Source organism: Emydura macquarii, unplaced genomic scaffold (genome assembly GCF_026122565.2).
Source record: "Emydura macquarii macquarii isolate MOO-44397 ecotype Brisbane River unplaced genomic scaffold, CSIRO-AGI_Emac_v2 contig_450, whole genome shotgun sequence".
Classification (NCBI taxonomy): domain Eukaryota; kingdom Metazoa; phylum Chordata; order Testudines; family Chelidae; genus Emydura; species Emydura macquarii.
In genome coordinates this window covers 8185490-8205152 of record NW_027130587.1, presented here as the reverse complement: position 1 = coordinate 8205152, position 19663 = coordinate 8185490, and the positions used below count along the sequence as shown (strand labels likewise).

The 19663-nt window shown below is 45.4% G+C and overlaps 1 long non-coding RNA gene across 3 annotated transcripts in view; it reads right to left on the bottom strand.

The window, feature by feature from the left end:
• Positions 1–19663, bottom strand: part of LOC137146427 (uncharacterized) — a 55245-nt gene that overhangs the window by 1510 nt on the left and 34072 nt on the right. For 2 of the 3 annotated variants that reach the window (XR_010917928.1, XR_010917929.1), the window contains exon 2: positions 3111–3329. This is a non-coding gene — a long non-coding RNA (uncharacterized lncRNA). The remainder of the gene's footprint in view (positions 1–3110; positions 3330–19663) is intronic. The other variant, XR_010917930.1, reaches the window with a different exon arrangement.

Below are 19663 nucleotides of genomic sequence, written 5' to 3'. Positions count from 1 at the left end.
TGTCCCGATTTTATAGGGACAGTCCCAATATTCAGGGCTTTTTCTTATACAGGTGCCTATTACCCCCTACCCCAACCTGATTTTTCACACTGGCTATCTGGTCACCTTATCCAGGAGATACATCAGCTCATCTAGATATTTGCCTAATTTTACAACAAGCTACATAAAAAGCACTAGCGAAGTCCATAAAAACTAAAATTTCATACTGACAATGACTTGTTTATATTGCTCTATATATGATCCACTGAAATCTAAAGAACAAAATTTTATTCTAATTGATTTATTTTATAATTATATGGTAAAGAAAGTAAAGTAAGCAATTTTTCAGTAATAGGTGCTGTGACACTTTTGTATTTTTATGTCTGATTTTGTAAGCAAGTAGGTTTTAATTGAGGTGAAACTTTGGGAACACAAGACAAATCAGACTCCTGAAAGAGGTACAGTAGTCTGGACAGTTTGAGAGCCACTGTTATAAAGCCAACCAGCTATGCCACAAACTGAACTTTTCTGTGGGAAACTTTCTTTATAGGTTTGAAAAGGTAATTATTAATAAGTGTAGGCCCTAATCCACATTTTATGGTTTTGTTTTGTATTGTAACCATTTGTTTCCATTACTTGCTCTTGCTCTGGGAATCCCGAGAATAGCCAGGGTCAGGGCTGGATATCACAGGGGAATGATTCTAAATGGACTCGGGGACTGGGATGCACCTCTTATTAAACCTACAAGGCAAAGACAGGGCTGGCATGGTCCAGAAGAGAGCGCTTGAGTGGCTAACACCACACAACCATAGGCAAGATTTCCTCTTGCTGGATGCAGGAATAACAAGGTGACTCACAGTCCTGGGTGCCCCAAGAACAGTCGCAACAGGTCAATGCCTGGTGGAGCCTAGAATATGAAGAAGACATAACTCTGGTGTCTGTGCGGTTATCCCTGCATGACACCAGAGTAAGCAAGAGCAGAATCCAGACTCCAGCCATTGAACATGCTAGTCTAATTCCTATTAGTTTGTAAATGCATAAAGGGAGTTTTGTCAACTTGGAAGCAGCTCTGAGAAATTATTCCTCCCACCGCCTAAGATAGACAGACCTTTGTGAATCCGGGCTGGAAGTGTGGACACAAGATGGGACTACGTCATGGGAGAGAAGAGATGTTGCAGGGAAAGGGTGTCACTGAAACATTTATCACAGACTGACAGCCAATTCTGCTGCCTTTAAGATCAACGAGAGTTTTACCATTGACATCAGTGAAAGTACAAGCACCCTCTGGATGATGAAAACAGTCAAAGAATCCAAAACCCATTGAATTAACCAGCTGCTTTAGTTAGTGTTCTTATTGAAAGATGAATCCTACTTACTATGCACAAAAAACACTTTTCACTTTTATAATGCATTTATTCCAAGGATGCCTAAGGACGTTACAAAGATGGATAACTATTCATTTTTATACTGCCTTAGTTTTCAATCACTTTAAACAAACTTAGGCCCAGATCTTGCAAACATTTACACATGTGATTTACTTTACACACATGAGTAGTTCCAGGAAACATAGTAAGTTAATAGAACTACACATGTGGGTAAGCATTTGCAGGCTCTAGGCCATATATAGTAAAATGTTGTAAAGTTCTTAAGTGTAATAAAAAAAATGACGATTAGCTGAGTTGTTGGAAACCTTTATAACAAAATCTGAGACGTACTTGGTGCTAGTACAAACTCGAAGTGGAAGCCAGCTTCATTAAGGATTTTACTGGGGTTCCGGAGTCCCTAGGTGAAGGTATCCCAAACTAGGATTTCAGGTAGGAACCATACATGTTTTCCAGCTCATCGCCAGGAAAAGTTTTGGGGGTTTGCCAGAGTCTTCCTTTGATGCAACTTCAAAAACTCTATTCAGAGGAGGTGAACCTGTAGTGAAAGTCTATTTGCGTAGGTGGTTTGGAGTGCAGTCTCTTTCAGAGCCTAGTGTATCTGTGGTCTGTCTCTCTACTGGTAATTCCTTCTGGACAGCAAAGTAGGTAACCTCCCCTCCAGGAGTGTTATTGTACCCAAACAAACACTTTCCTTTTGTTCTCTGACCCTGGATCTACTCTGTCTGCTTCTGGGGGAGAGGGGAGGGAAAAAAAAGTTCTCTGCTCCAACATGTAGCACTTTTGAGGCTGATGATGGTCCCTGAGTGACTGGAATTTTATCTCTGACACGGTGTATAAAACTAGAGAGACTTACTACAGAACCCATTTGGACAGAGGGGGAGAAAAGAGTCATGGACCTTCATGAACCAAACTACTGACTTCTGACACAACACAAACCATTACATTAGAACAACCTCTGCTCAAATGTCAAGAACAAATCTTTTACTGGATGATCAATAGAAACCCGGAACAAAGCATTTTCAGTTTTGCATCCTTCGTTCGTCATGATCTCCACTTCTAATCTTGTTTGCAACACTAGACTAAACTGAGGAAGAGTGATGCTCAACACTATCCATCTTGCCTTGGTTCTATTATTGGAATACATTCACTCTTTCGTTTCAGTCTGAACAGGTCAGGGGAAAAAAACGGTGGAAAAAAATCTTGCATGGAGAATGAGATCTCTGGGCCAGACGGAGTGCAGCTCTGTTCCAACCGAGAAGGAAGTATTAGTCAATCGAAAGTAGAGTGTTGGCAGCAGAGCAGGGGTATGAGGCCAGATTTACAGGGTGCAGTCAAATGCTCTAGGATGTTATATTTTCATTTGATGCCTCTTTCTTTTAATATTAAACATAAAATGGAAAAGAAGAGTGTGGAGAGGAAGCCAGAAGAGTCTGACACACTCAGTAACACTGGATTTGGAACGTTTCCTGTCTGCTAATGAAGCATGAAGCACCATGTGTTTTTTGTAATGTAGAAAGCTCGCTAATGGATTAACTTGGACAGCTTGTCTTCCTAGAGGAAAGGGAAGCGGTGACTGTAAAGGAAAGCAGGAAGACCAGCAGGTCTAGAAAAAGACTCAAATCAATATTAAGTGGCAAAAAAATGATGTGAGTGAGACACTTTCATAGCAGGAGGCCTTATTCAGAGTTCTGCTACTACTGGTATTTATCACACTACTCAACTGAAGCCACAAATCCATTTACTTACCCCATTTTCTAATTATGGAGGATACTTGCATTTAACATGGGGCGTGCTCCTTCCCTTGCCTGGCTTCCCTTCCTATTCAATCCCGCAGTCCAGCCGTAATACCCAAGTTGTGACAGCTGTTCATTCATTTCCACCTCAGCAGGCTGTTCTGCCACAGACAAGACTAGGATTTCACTCTAGGTTGGGCAGGAGAGGAAACGTCTTCTCAAACACAACTTCCTGAAACAGCAGCAGAGAGAGCAGAGAAAGTGATGTCAATTTTTTTTCCACCCCAAAAAAATAATTAAAAAAAGGTGAAAATGCCTCTGAGGAAATCTTACACCACAGGGTTTAATACAATGAATTAAAGCAGCTCTCTCATTTTCCCCTCAAATTCCCCTCTGCCTACTGCAGCTCTATATTACGTACATTCACACCGTTTCAGAGAGGTCTGCAGTACTTAGATGCCCGCAGGCTTCATTTGGAATTTTTTTGGATTCACTCATGGGTTATTTTTTAATGTGAGTATTTTAGGTCTTTTCATTTATTTTTTTAAATGGCAGTATAGTTTACATTACATGTCTTAGTGACCTTAGATCAACTCCAAAGCTCTTAATTAGAGTCAGTGGAAAAATCGGATATGCTACCTTCTTCCATGGTGATCAGTATGGAAAACAAGTGACATTTAAAATGCAGTGGGGCTAAACCAACAAGGATGTACACACATACATATGCACACACCCAGTATGCTTGCTTTCAACTTAGAATTGTGCACTAATTCTTGAATAGGCTTGATGTGCCCTCTGGAAAAGTGCTACAAACAACACAGGTATCAAATGGCTTCAAAGCTAGTGTGCCTCCAATTAGCTGAAGTGCTCCTCTAGTTACTTTTAAACTAGAAGAGTTTCATGATTCTTACACCCAGCGTTGTTAGGTACCAGCTATAAAAATCTTTAACAATCCTCCTCTTACTAGTTCTCTCCAAAGAGCATGAAAATGACTTCACATATTTTCAACTCCACCTGTTCCTTCCCACACCCCATATTTTAACCCCCTATTTCGAGCTGCAATCGGGTAATATTGTCTTCTTTTGAGACTACTGAATCTGGTGAAGATTTACCATTCTTTGTTGCTCACACAGGGCTAAATTTTGTCACTCTACTTAGACCAATACCTTATTCTATTGAAATGAATAGGGCTACTCCAAGAGTACTGATCAGTGAGAGTAAGGATATCGGACTCTGACTCAGAGTAAGTAACATTGTAATCCTCGGATCTTTGCTGTAACAAAGTCTTTCACGAATTAGATATACACAGGGATGACCATATCTGTCACAAACATGCAAGCTGCCATGCTCTTCAAATGTGACAGAAACCCTTTAACCAGCCCACAGCAACCCTCTGCATCCATTGTACGCAGAAAGGGATGAATGCTATATGCAACCACAAGTTATAATTATCCAACTGGAATTTGGTCATGACATGGACGATTCCACGATACTTTCTAGAGCAATGAGGGGTGTTTAGATCAGTGACCAGGAGTGGTCAGTTTTTATGTCACCATCTTTCAAAAGTGGTAGCTTGTGCAGCCTGGTGCCGCCTCACACAATGCTGAGTTTAATGACGACTCATAGGGCAGGGCGCTATCTAGAGCACAGCTCTTCCTGAACAGCTAGTTTGTCTTGGAGGGTTTCCATCCAAGCAGCGACCAGGCGAGAGTGGCTTACTATAGCTGATGAAATCAAATGACATGACAACCTGAGGGGGCAGAGCTGCGGGTTCTCAGTCATTATTTATGTTTTTCTCTAACAACTCACAGCTAATGACAATTCTGTTTCTACCCATTAGCTGTAGAAGAGGAGGCTGACCTGTGTCGTATCTAAACAGACAGCACAATCAGGTTTTAAAAATCAAGCTGAGGCGCTCCACTTGAGAAGCGATTATATTTACTCAATGCCATAGGCAAATTTTTATTGACATCTCTGACAACAAACAAATGATCATCCACAGAGGGCTGAATCAGTCTGGTGCGGAGTGCTCTTAGCTGGCTTGGACTTTGGTAGTAGTTGAGGATACGCATCAGACCCTCAAAGCCCTCAGCTAGCCAAGGTCACTGCTACACAATCATGTCCATCAGAGGTCATTGGAGCACACAGGTCTAGCTACATTGGTGCATCACAAATTGCCAGTAACGGCTCTCATAAATATAGCTGGCTAGTAACAAGCAGGAGTAACAATGTAGGCAATTGCATATGAATCCGGTAGACAACTGTCATCAATCCAAAGCTCCCATAGCTCAATCATGTTGGTCAATAGTTCAGATTCTAATCATAAATTGCTTGGTGCAGGGCCTCAGCTGCAACACCAAAAGATAAAAATCATCTTTAAGAGACCATCACTAATACGGGATTTGGCTAACGTGATCCCTACAAATCGCAGCATTGCCACAGTACATGGATGAAAGGCATGCATAATGGGGGAGAAGGGTAATCTCATTTGATACGAAATGATATTAGTGATAGCTCATTCCTTCTGCCGCTCAGAAGGCTGATGCACAGGTTAAATGGAAATTTCCTAATGCACACACACACACACACACAACAGGAGGAGGAGAAAAGACTCTCCACAACTGTAACAAACAAAATAAAAGCATCTCCGCTGCAAGCACTAACATGACACGTGAGCAAGAACACATAGAAAGTGAAAGGACCATGAAATGGATGGATGAGTATCGCCAAAGGAAGATGAAATTATGAAAGAAGACAACAGTAAGAGAAGAAAATAATTCAGAGAACAATATGAGATTCTGCTGGCTATTCGGCAGCCTGTGTGAAATGAGAAAATAGAGAGATATTTGTTGGAGTGTGTTTTCTGCTCTAAACCTGAGCATCTCTACATGCAACTGTCACAATGAAAAAGAAGCGTCAGAGCAAACATGGGGACATCTGTTTACTATCACCACCAAGTAGCCTCTAGTTGATATCTGTGAAACTACCTCTGAGAAGAAGGCAAGCAGGATTCAGACCCGTAGTGCTAATAATTTATGACTTTTCATTTTATTTCCTTATGAAGAATGTGTGTTACAGAAGTTGGTGCATATAAATGTTTGGCTAAGTTTTTTATAAGAACTATTCGGCAGACATTTGATCACTGCAGGTTTAGTGATACGAGAGTTCACTTATGCTCATTATTCAGTATTTCATCAGTTAGTGGTAGTGCTGATGGCAGGCAGAAACAGAAAAAGTCATTGTATTGGGCTCAAAAGAACACACAAGGCACCCTCCATTGCATGGTGGCTTTAATCTTGCCAATATTCTGGGGTCAAAAATGGGAACCCAGGCATGTCGGTGAAATATCTCTGAGGAATCTGGGTTGCCTCCCTCCCTACACATCAAAACTGCCAGGTTATTAGACCACCTCACATAGGATTCTCTTGATTGCTTGGGATGCATGGGTCAGCCTTAAAATGCCCAGGCTCCCCTAAGAAAGAGGATGACCATCAAGCTGCTGGGTAAAAAGGTCAGACCACTCATTGCCTCCTTTACTGCTCCTGGAGAAATTGCTGGCCAGTTGTTTCATCCCAGATTTGGTCCCACTTCTGGAGAGGGTGATAGGGTCCGGCTGAGTTGCCATGTTTGCATGGGATGGGACCCCTCCAAGAGCTGGATACCAAGAGGCCTCTTGCTGTGCCTGTGCTTGTCGCCTGCTCGTGTCACACTTGTTATTTCTACTAGATCAGTCCCACCCCCCTCCACGCCTTTGATCTCGTGCTAGCCCCAGAAACTTTACTCCCATTCAGCTCAGCATCAACTGCTTTTGTTTTTAGCCGCTCCAATGTAGTCCTCAGATGCTGAAACTCAACAAATCACCCAGTTTCCTACCTTCGCCTGCTCCAGTCCAGAAAGTCATCTTCAGTGTTTCCAACTCAGCAACAGTCGTTTCAATATGCACTTCTTGTCACAACCAGGGCTTGGGCAGACAGGCCTTATAGTCAGAGGCCAGGAACATCACCAAAGGTAGAACTGGAGTCCTAGAGTTAGCCGAGGCAGGCTCATCACTACACCTGGCAGAGCAGTACACCTTGTTACACAGACACCTCCTGGAATTCCTCCTGGGCTTTAATAGGGTTCCTGGACCAAATCGGGGCCACAAGGAAGCTGTCAGTCTGGTCTTCCTAGGTGGTACTTCCTGTGGTGTCTACCTCCACAGGGTCTATGTGACACTGCATAAAACCATATCATGGCTGCTGATAGCAAAGTGGAGGTGTCAGCTGTCCTGCAGGCCTGACTCCTAGTCTTCTCAGAACCTCATGCTCCTGGAGTCAGCTCCCAGACCATCAGGGGAGGCCTGGGGGTAGCCAGCACTGAGGGTGCAAAGTTGCAGCACAGAACTGAAAGCATCAGACCAAATATGGACCAGACTCTTTCCACAGAGGCTCTAGTTTTGTATTAAATATATTGGAATTTAAATCTCTTCACACTTCCTTAAAACTCAGGTTTAGGGAACGTTTATGCCAAGTGCACCACATTTTTCAAGGGTATTGGGCTTTTCTGAACTAACGTGGCATCCTATTAAATAATAAAACATGGCATCCTATTAAATAATAATAAAAAAAAAGCCTGGGAAAAATGCATGGCTTTATGCCACATATTAAAATGATGAAAGGTGAAAACACATGGCAAAGATTCCCACACAAAACTGTGCACGGAGCATGAGAAATAACAAATTTCACAGAATTCCAGGGAGTGGGGGACAGGTGGCTTGGTGAGCTGGAGTTGCCACATGATCTAAGTCTGAATGCAGAACATACTGATAAACAATACAGTGCACTACCTCCTGCTGGACTGTAGGTTAGAATTAGGTAGCGTATCTTATCATTGAGTAAGATCAGCAGCACAACTAACTGAATTACACCACCATTTCTGTTCCACAGAGTTCTGAGCCAGTACTGTGTCAGCCACGGTAGTGGTACACCAGCAACGCAACCTAAATGGAGATAAACACTGCACTGGCAGGGGTGACATTTCCCACAGGGATGAGTGCACAAGCAGTTATGTAGCACAGTCTCTCGCTATCCTTCTGTAGCAGTGTTACCCTCATTTCCAAGTGTATGGCACATTGCTCACTTAGAAAACAAGGTAAGTCCCACTTTGCCTTTGCTTGAAAGAGTGTTTTCATCCATCCATTAACTGACTGATTGTGGGCGACCCCTGAGAAAACAGCTCCAACCTGACTCTAGAACTGGAGTCACTCCATTCACCTAACTGAGAGCTGCACTTGGCCTCCTCTCCCTCAGGGGCAGACTCATGCTCGGGCTGCTTTGTGCCACCCCAGTGACTCAATGCAGATATAAACCTGGTTTAACCAGCCATTTAAGATAGGTTACCGTTTAGGTTTGCTTTGTGGTGCCAGAATAATGCACAGCAACAGCATTCCTGGTGACTTCGGCTCTAGGCATTCAATGACTTCCTAAGGTAAGAGATGAATTTTCCTCTCTAGGATTTGCAAGATCATTTGTTAAATGCCTCATAACATGCTGTTCACCTTGATCTGCCGCTATGGGATCTTGCTTTGTGTAAGCGGCAAGCATTATTACAATATTTGTTGAAATGGGCATGTCATTTCAGGGCAAATGAAGGTCTTTCCTTGATCACAGAAATCAGAAGAGGAATAGAAGAGTTAGTTCATTTCCTCCAAGTGTTGGAGGATTCCCTGTACTGGACTCTTTCAGGAGTTAACTAGAGCAGTGCATTTTATAAGGCACTGAGGCCGATGTTTCACATCAGTGACACCTGTTCAAAGCAAGTGTAAATGCTACTAACTCAGGGTTTTCCAGTTCCTCGTCCCCACCTCTTCACAGTGAGTGAGAAGTGCTACCAAGTCAGGATTTTCCACTCACTAGAATTTCTGATTACAATCCCATGCATAGCTGAATACCAGATACAAGGCAGAAGATAATCAGGACGGATGTCCGTATTGCCATATCCCGTTTTCTGTGCAGTCGGAGTGGTTCTGTGAATAGCTATACTGCTTCTGAACGTGGGGGAGCACAGCTTTTGTTTTTAAATGCTGGACATAGGGAGGGCAATATCTTCCCTGAGACCTGTATCACCACTTTGTCTTTCAGTGTCCTTAAAGTATTGTGACAGGCAAAAGGTAAAACAGGAGCCATAATGGCGGATGATCACGAGCAGTGACTGTCGCATTTCTGTATCATTTGGATTTGGAACCACATCAGCTCAAAAGACTGGGGCCTGAGGTGAGGCCTGTGTAAAAGGGTGTCACTGCTGATTTAGAAAGTGACATGTATATTCTTTGCTGTAACCTGCCCCGTCAATCTACCCATTAATCCCGTACACCTCACCATGGCATCTCAGCACCCTGCGCTATTCTATCAGTATCCCATGAAGTGTTGTTCGGGTTAGGGAATTCTGCTATTTTACTGTACGTTAAGGCCAATGCGCCTATAGAAAACAAAGTAAATTCTACACGCGGGAAACGTTGGTGATGAGTGAGACCCCACTTGGATGGCTGAAGAGCTGGTCCCGGCCTGATGAAGAGATTGGCTTGGGGAAGGACACGGGGAGGATGAACGTACAGCACCCTGTGTGACAAGCCCCCGAAGGCTTGTGGCGCTGCTCCCAGGAAAACGACACCTGTTTCCACCACACTCAGAGGATAAGAATAAAGATATTTAAAAGCAACAAAAAATCTTGGGAAACGCTGGACCCGTGTGACGTCACATCCTGACCGATGTGCATCACGGCTGACGGCAATGGGAACTGGGCCATCAACAGAGAGAGGAACGCCTACAGCTGGATGAGGGGCACCCTCGCTTTGCAGCATGAAGACCCACATTGGCTACTTGCACCTAATTTGCTTGCAGGTATACATGCATTTTCAGAGCCAAGCCCATGTGGTAGCAAGTCTAACCTGACTGCGCTAGTGCCTTCCTCAGTAGATGAATGGAAATGGCTGGCTTGCACATCACAGTAAGCTGCAGGTGATCTGTTTGGCATATGCTGCTCTCTGCGAGTTGGGAATCCCTGAAAAGGATTAAAAGCAGAGTGATCCTGCTGGGCAGGGCTCGAGCAGGACTGGCTGGTGCTTTAAATAGCACCGCTGTGTGTTGTGACCCCGTCTCTTGAATACAAAGAGGCTGCTCCATTGTGTGGGGGTTCTGCTGTTCAGACCTCAGACAGGTCTTGACCTCCAGAGGATTTACTGCACAGCACTCGGAGGGTCCGGTCAGGCTGCCTCCTTCGCTCTCCTATCAAAACAGCAGCAGCTGCCCCATGAGGTGAAACAAGCTGATCTTTCCCAGCGCGAGCAGAGCAGAAAGGCTGATCCGACCCAAAGAGTTGAATAACCGTATGCCACACACACATCTGGAGAGCACGGAAGGACCGGATTTCAGTATCTGTGGTTCTCCGAGGCAGATTGCACAGCCAGAGCCAGTCAGTCAGTCAGTCAGAGCCTGTAAAGTGCTGCACGGCCCCCAAAGGCCCAAAGCAATTAAAAGCTGGATTGAGGGCACGGAGCTCGCCTTCGGAGGGTGGTTTTAAAAAGCAGGGCCAGTCAGCTCATCCCTCCCCCAGCTACTGCTGGGCTGGGGACTTACTCCAGCCGGTGGGCGTGTAGCTGGCCCTGCTCAGTCTGATAGCGATTTGATAGGGGGCTATTGAATGATCACAACGGCGCAGGCACAGAACACAGTGATAAGAGCAGGACACGCTGCGGATATAACCGCCGCACGGAGAGCTAGATCCTTCAGCCTGGCAGCTCTTAGGAGTGGAATCCACTGGAAGCCGTGGAGGCCTAAGGGGATCCTGATCCCTTGTCCCAGCTCAGGAACAGCCACATGGGGCTTCCCTAGCTGCCTCGCCCTGCTCAACCTCACCCCTGGTGTGTTTATCGGGAAGGCACTGAGCTCTTCACCCTTTGCAGGGAGGCTTTCTTCCCTGAGCAGCGCTGCTGATCCTGTCCCCCTCCTGGGGCACCCCTTTTATAAAACCACCCCAGGATTTCAGGGACGCGGAAGTGAGCGTTGGAGAAGAGCAGTCATGTTGAACGCCGATATCCCCAGTGCGGAACGTGAACCGCTTTCCTTAGCCCTCAGTAGGATGCTGCCTTCTGGGGTGCTGGTACCCAAAGAGCACCCACCCCTCTCCCAGTAGAGCCCAGGCCAACGCCCACCGATGTTGTCCAGATACTCGTAGCACGCTGGCCGCTCTCTGCCTCCCAAGCGCCCCCTCCTGGGCAGGGGATGCCTCTGCACTGCCCCAGCCCTGTTTACTCCTTCACAGGGCTCCTTAAACTCCACATGGCTCACAAGAAAATGGAAACAGTCCCCATTTGGGGTCCAGGTTATTCAACCCTCCAGTGTACACTGACTCTCCAGGCCCCCACCCCAGTTCTGTGTCTCTCCCCCCTTAGTTGGGGGGTTCCCTGTCCTCTTTCCCAGAGTGGGGTCATAATTCAATGCCTCCGCTGGAGCCAATCTTGCTCCTTGCAGCTGCTTCTTCAGCCAGCTGCAGCTTCTCAGGCTTCTGTTTCAGCGCATCCGCGGCTTCCTGCATCTGGCAGGCTCAGCAACCCGCTCCCAACCACACACCTTCCCTGCTGACTTAAGTAGGACTCACCCGATGCCCCTCAGGTGAAGCTCATCTTGTAATCAGGACTGGCTTAAGCGCAAGCCACCCTGTGGCAATACTTGAAAGGGAGGCGTGCCAAATGAATAACCCCTCTCTTTGCTTTTACGTACTCAGAGCGTGGCGAACCAGAGAGAGCATGCCTAGCCCTAAGGTAAGTCCGCCGAGGTCATCTGCCTTTCTTGCATGCCCTGCACAGGGCTAGTGATGAAACTCATCCTCCTAGCACTCCTAGCAGGTAGAAAAGTATTATCCTCCCCCTCTGAAAGATGGGTGCAGTAAGGCATAGATGAGGAGCCTCTTGAGGTTCAATTTAGAGACCGGGAAAAGGTCTACCCCCCTTAGTGCAAGCCTCCCAAGTCCTACCCCTTGGGTCCATGCTTGGCTGGCGAGCCCACGTTGCAATTTCCTCACTGCTATTTTTGGAGCACTACCTCAAGTGGAGCTAATGCATCTGTCGCCTGAGGTTAGAGAGGATGTCTGTAACAATACCCAGGACTCCTGTGTCCCAATCCTGGGCTTTATTCCCCAAATCATCCTTTATCCTATGCCCAACAAATCATCTGCTTTCCAAAGAGCAACCTGTGCATGTCACGCAGTGCACTGGATTAGCCAGCAGCACAGCGTTAAGCACAAGCAAAGTTATCTATGTACAAACCAGCTCTCCCTGTCGCACACAACTATGAAAGGGATAGGGACATTACGCTCCGAGATTGGTCACATAATAGGACGACAATTCAGAGTCCAGAAGATAAACGGTGGGTAAAGGTCTAGAGTTAAAGAAGAAGCTCATCTTTACACTCTATTAAAAAAAATGTCAAGTTAGGTGTTTAATGAACAATGAAGAGTGAGTGAAATCCTTTCATTCCCCAGAAGAGCTACAGGGATTGTTCCACAATGGGTCTCAGTCTTGTCTGGATGAACCACCTCTGTGGGACTGAATTTCTCTTGTCCATTCAATCCACATCCTTCCTTCAGAGATGTCCATCAGGGGAGTTAATTAGTGCTAAACTTCTGGGCTGTAGACACCCACCAACTCCATCTGCAGATACCATCTAGCGGACTCTCTTTTATTCAATATCAGCTTGCTCTGCATTCCAACCATTATCCTAGAGGTGAAAAGCTTCATGACCCACTAATAATCTCCTGACCCTAACCTCCAGCCCAGTGTTGTTACAATTCTTTAGAATGATTTCCCTTCCATGGGGAAGCAATTTTAATCACAGGCTGGGAGAGGAAAAGGAAGTGCTCCTAAAAGTCTGCCAAGGTATTGTTTGACTTTTCCCTAACATTATTTGGAGTCATAGGCCAAACCACGGTGGGAGGGAATTTCTTTCTTCTACTTCTTTACAATGCTCCTAGTAGCAAAATAAAAGAAATTAGCCAGTTAGGCCATTATTATGCACTTATGGCCTTTTCGTATTTATGATTTATAGCAGCAATTTGCACTTATCTAGCATATTGCAGCTGAGGCTAACACAGTAATGATAAAACTTTGCATTTCAATAGCGCCTTCCATCCAAGGATCTCACATGTAGAAATGAAGCTTCACATCACTCTTAGGAGGGTGGGAAAGTGTTCTTATACCTTGCCGACTCTGTCGACTCTGGCGATATTTGAGGTTTTCCTTAAAACCCGAGCTCTTGGAGTCCTGTGATTATGCGAGAGTCTCTGGTTTGTTCTTTTTCTTTTTTTTAAAATCAAAAAGGGAGTATCTAGCCTTGACAGTTGCAGAGTCAAAGCTTGAAAATGTAAATCCTATAAAGGCTTGAAAACCAAAGGGCAAATAAGACCCCCCCCATCCAATATATTATTAAAAAAAGAAGAAAAACTCATGATTTTTAAGCCAATCTCCTGATATTTTGTGGCCATGATTTTTGGGCATATGGGATAACTAAGGCAGACAGGTTGAACAACTTAGCCAAGGTCATATAGCAACTTGTATACTTGCATTTTCCTTACATAGGAATGGTGTCTGTACATAGACCCTAGACACCAGCATAAGATGGTTTTCTTTAGATGCCAGGCCTTTTACACTGGGTCACAAGATGTTCTCTAGTGACACTGAACATAGTAGGACAGATCCTCATCTTGCATGAATTGTCAAATCTCTATCGACTTCAATGAAGCAACAGGGACTGTCATTTACTATGGGCTTGTACAGTACCTACCATAGTGCAATCCTGACCAGATTAACTTCAAGGTGCTCCTTCAGTAGAAACACATAACCACAATGAATGACGGATCATGTGCTGATTTACACCAGCTGAGGATTGGGCCCAGGTGCTTGAAGCAGCTGCCCTGCTTCCGACACCACCTTGAACATGCAAAAGGGTTGTTACGGGTGCCGGTAAGACAGCCTCACCAGCGCTGTCTGTCACAATCAGAGTGTAAATCCATTTCTCACAGCTTTACACTAGGACATGGTCTAAGGCAAGGAACCTTCAAAATGCAGAGGGGGCGATTCTTGCATGGCAACTCAGCAGGAATGAGGTAACAATAAGAGACCTCCAAGAGGTTAGCCTGTAAACAGATATGATTTGTCACCTGGGAGAGCAGTGGCAGGGCCGGTGAGCATGCAGCTGCAGAGAGAGACTTCACAGGAAGTGCAGGGTAAGCAGACAAGATACCCTACTTGTGAGCTATCATGTAAATAGCTATAGGGTCCCAAATGTAATTTTTATACAGTCCCAGTCCTGCCAACAAATATGTCACAAATTCAGGGCAGCTGCACCTGTACTCCCCCTCCGTGATGCAGCCAAGGGCACCCACTCTCATGTTTCCAGTTCCCCAGCTGTTGCCCTTCTTGGTGAAGACCCCGTCTCACTCCCTTCTAACCAGGGTATTTCCAAGCTGCACAGTTCCCTGCCTTCACTGCGGTATTACCAGCACAGTCAGGCTTCCCAAGGACACCTGCAGGCTCTTTCTTCAGGAACAGTGAACAGGTGTAATTGCTACAGGTATAAGATACCACACTGCGCTTCCTATGCAAATCTACTTCCATCTTAAGGCAAAAAGCGCTGCAGAGAAAACACAAAGAACCTAGAGGCATGCTAATTAGCTCACCAGAGTCACTCCAACATGGGTTCTGGCAGGAGCAGTCCCTCAACCCTCCACCTCTGGGTTCCAGTGGTTACCAGTTCATCACCGGTTCAGCTCAGAACAAGCACTCAGTCTTATGGGGTCTCAGCAGGCCTCATCCTTCCAACCTACCCTAAGGATGTACAGGTCTCCCAAGGTACATCTAACCACAGCGGAGAGCAGGCACTCCAGCCCAGGTAGACAGACACAGGAGCTCCACTTGAGGTAGCGCGCTAAAAACAGCAGTGTGGACGTCGTACCATGGGCTAGCCAGCCGAGTATGGACCCGGGGGTACGGCAGGTTTGCACTAAGGAAACTAGATTGTGCTGACATCCATGCTGCAACGTCCACACTCAGGGGTGTGCACGAGGGGGGAGGACCAGGCTCACAGTTCCTCCCCCCCGCCCCAGTTGGCAGGGAAACAACTTCTCTGGGGCAAGGGCGGGGAGAGCAAACTCCTGCTCTGGGCTGGAGTGGGAGATGACATCTCCTCTGGCCGCTGGCACCACAGGCGAGAGCCGGCTCCATCAGCCCTGGAGCTGCGGGGAGGCAGCTCTTCCAGCCGGGGGGAGGAGGGGCATAGAAAGGGCCCTTCCAAAAGCGGCTACATGATTTTTATTCCGGTGCATACCCCTGTCCATTTTTAGTGTGCTAGCGCATTTATCTGGGTTGGAATGCCTGCTCCCCGCTGCGGGTAGATGGACCCGGGAGACCTGCACATCCCATCCTAAGAAAACAAAGTCTCATTATTGCTAAAGCCTTTCACCAATCACAGACCCACTAAATCCTATTTCTTATCACTCTCCAGTGCACCACCAGCTGTACAATACCAGAAGGATTAACCAAATACAGTAGGAGCTCCCTGTCTCCGGATACATTTTATATTCTAGAACAGGCTGAGCAGTTGCAGGAATGAAAAACACAGTCATTTACAGCATTGCTTCCTGCTAGATTTCAAGGCAGCTTGTAAGAGTTATCCTCATGTCTATGCATCTAATTTTGTCCCTCACGTTTTGGCAGCTTGCTGCTACTGGGTTTACTTGATTTCAAAGTAAGCTCTGAATGACTGTTCTTGTCAGGGAGGAAGGAAATGTTGCCTTCATTACAGCAGGGAATGAGTAGGCCAGACTTCTGGGTTCTTTTGCTGGCTCTGCCATTGTTTCCTTAGGTGATCATTGCACATGAGGATACATCTGTGCCTCAGTTTCCCCAGTATAATACATGCTTCTTCAGAGTGGAGGCCTTAATCTTTCTGCTCCTCAGGTGGAATTCACCTTATAGGCAGCAGGAGAGAAACAAATGACCTTATACTCTGTCCTCAAGACAGACCATAGAACTTCCCTGGCCAAAGTAGCTTCCTACACAAGTCACAATGAAAGATTCAATACTTTTGTTGATTTCATAGCCAAGGAGCCTCATTCTCTTCACTTATCCAGTGTTATGCTCATGTAACACGTTTGGCTTCAACAAAGTTATGCACACTTTACACTGGTGTGAGAGGAGAATCAGGTCTATACATCTTAAAGACCTAGGCTATGTCTTCACTGATGACGGCAAATTCGCCACCATCAGATCGACTTCTCTGGATCGACTGAGCGGTCAGTGAAGACCCGCTCAGTCAATCCAGAAATCAACGTATTAAGACCACCTTCTCAAGTGGCTTAGAGCTACGTCAACGGGAATGCGGTTCCCATCGGCACAGTGCAGTGAAGACGGTGCGCAGAACAGAAGCACAGAAGTCAACACAGAAATTTTTTGTGTAGCTTGCGTAACTCCGGTCGACTGCCGCCGAATCTCGGAGGTAAGTGAAGACAAGCCCCTAGTCATGGGGAATTCATTTGCTGAGATGCTTGTCTGAGGAGAACTGCTTATGATTCAGGCTCAGTATTTCTCTGGGATGTTTTGGAAAATTAAACATGCCGTTGATACAAAAGTTTACCTCCATGCAAATCAAAATGTCAGCATCTGGCCGCGGCTGCGCATATTTTCCTTCAGTCTGTGTTTAGGAAAGGGCTGTTTTATTTTTTCCACCCTAGACACTCATCATCATAGGCATTCTAAGCACATCACTAGGTAATTTCCCTAGTAAAGGCAAGTGTAGAAAGCTAAATGTTGAATGTTCTTTCAAAGCCACCAGGAATATCAGTGTTTACGTGTTTTCCTGGTTTGTAACAGATGTTGTCATTCAACATGCAAAGTGCCTCCAGAAAAATAATTAAAAAAAAAAAAATTTTTACTACGACAAGGTTAGCAATTGACAATTATTTGTCAATAAATCTCCTCTCCTACCCCTCCCAGTCAAGTTCCTTTTACAAAAGAGTGATTTGCACTTCCCAGCCTGGGAAATTTATGATAGCACACAGCAAAGAATTCCCAGAACTATATGAGGGTGGACAAGACTCACTGGCAATGTTGCTATCAAGAAATTCTGCAGTGCAACCCTTGGCTGGCAAATACGCTGAGCTGAACAACAAACTTCAACGTCCTTTGACCTGTTTTTAAATTTAGTTGTAAGGAAATCAAAAGAAAACACTAGTTATAGTTTATGATTTTATTGTTCTTAAAAAAAAGCAGTTGATGAATGAAGGAAACGGCTAGTTATCAAAGACCATTCTTAAAATGCCAGTTCATGTTTGCATCCTCTGAGTGACCTGTTATACTCCCATCCAAGTTTGCTTTAAATCCTTAATCTTCAGCACTTTGGGCCTGATTTTCTGTTCAGCTGCACTGATTTAAGTCAGGTTTAAAGCCATTGAAGCCAACCCGATCTTCAGGCATAGATAGCTTCAAGGCATGTAGCTCCATTGAATTTAGTGGAGCAATACCTTAAACACAGATGCGGAGACTCTGGAGTTAAATGGGTGCTACTGAGAGGAGAATCAGGCCCCTTTTATCCATTATCAGACACAACTTCATTAGGGCTAATCCTAAGAAAAATGACATAGTGCCTCAGACTTCTGTGTGTGTTCTGGTCGTGGAGTGTGGACTACCTCCCGTTCACTCCTCAGCCCGGGCACTTATGTCTATTAAAGCTATTTTCCCCTGCTACCGTGTAATTAGCCTTCACCCCCAGAAATAGTGATCTCAAAATCTGACCCCCTTACAGTCCATAAACTTAACTGCAAAATTGCAGAGCTGTGTGACTGCTTGCCATAAAAAGGGGCTAGGCTGCAGTACAGTTGATTTCTTTTGTATTAATTACTGTTCAGCACTTACCCTCAGCTTGCCTTTTGGACCAGAACCTGTAAGGTGCTGAGCACTCTGAAGGAAGCAATTCCCTCCCCCATTCCCCCGCCCTCCCACAATGTGCCTACTAGCTCAGTGATATAAATTTGCATAATCACACTCCAGAGACTGTATTTCTAATCGCAAACATATCTAGACCCGAAGTGTGTGAGGAAAAAGTAGCGTTTCCTAGAAACACGGCCATGTACAATTATTTTGAGGCAACATATAATACACACAGACAGCCGTTAGCTTAGTGTTATTATGGAGAGTTAAATGCTACAAATGAAAAAATTGCTGCTTAGCCAATTGCTCCTAGGTATCCCTTGCAACAAACAAATAAACAATACAGTCAACCAAAAACTTTTCAAAACAGATTAATCTGGTTTATGTCTTAAAAGGTTAGAAACTGCTTCCCTCAATGCCCTTGAACGGAGTCTGTGGTCTGGTGAGTTAAGACGGAAAACTCGACAGAAGGCAGCAATGTCTACACAGGACGCTCCCTAGGGTATGTCTCAACTGCAATTAAACACTCATGGCTAGTCCAAGCCTTCTGACTCTGGCTCAAGCTACAAAACTGCAGTGTAGACGTCCAGGCTCGAGTTGGAGCCTGGGCTCTGAGACCCTGCCCCCTCGTGGTGTCCCAGAGCCCTGGCTCCAGCCTGAGCCCAGATGTCTACACCGAGTTTTGCAGACTGAGCTCCATAAGTGCAAGTCAGCTGACATGGGCCATCCTGGGTGGTTTAATAGCAGTGTAGACATACCTCAGAGGCAAATTTTCAAAGCATTTGCGTGGGGTTTTAATGGGAGTCCTGCTGTTAAAACCCTGCATGGCTCTGTGAAAACATACTGTGTCTAACCTGCATGCCAGTGAACTTTAATTTGAGAATTTTGCACAATTACACTACAGCTGCCGTGTGAACAAAAATGCTGCTGCAAACGGGTTTTTTGGAGGGGAGTGGTGGAAGGAAAGTATTTATTTCACTCAGAAGCACAGAAATAAATCTAAAGGCTACATCCTCTTCCTTACAAGGAGAGCAATGTTTTTATTTTTGTTTATTTTTTAAGCATGTGGATTTGAGAGAGAACCAGTACAGGATGTGATCTTTAAAAGATGCTATAAGATATTAGTGTGTTCTAAAGCTCTGGGGTAGGCCCATCATTGATTTCCCTTTTAAGGCATGAAAGTGAGCTAAACACCTAAAAACCTGATTTGTTCTGGTAACAGCACAATCGGCCCTTTTCATACCCCCATGGGGAGACAGGGATCAGCTGACCCTGCCCCAGCTAGAAGCCCAACAGACAGGTGTTGAGACTCTCAGAAGCTCACGATTGGCCCACATTCTCAGCTGGACAATATAAAAGACATCTCGGGGGGGAAGAGGGGAGGTATGGGACACCAACTAACCAGAAACCATGCGAGTAGATACTTTCCGATAACCAGAGCAGGAGGTTGAAGGCAAGCACTCCTGCTGAGCCCCCTGGGTTAGAAAGGGTCCTATCTGGTAGCTCCCAGAGGCCAGAAGGCCCCCATCTGAATCCGTAACCAGACAGTTTGTATTACTTGCACGCTTTTCTCTCTTTGTGAAGACAACAAACAGAGACTTGAAGAAAAG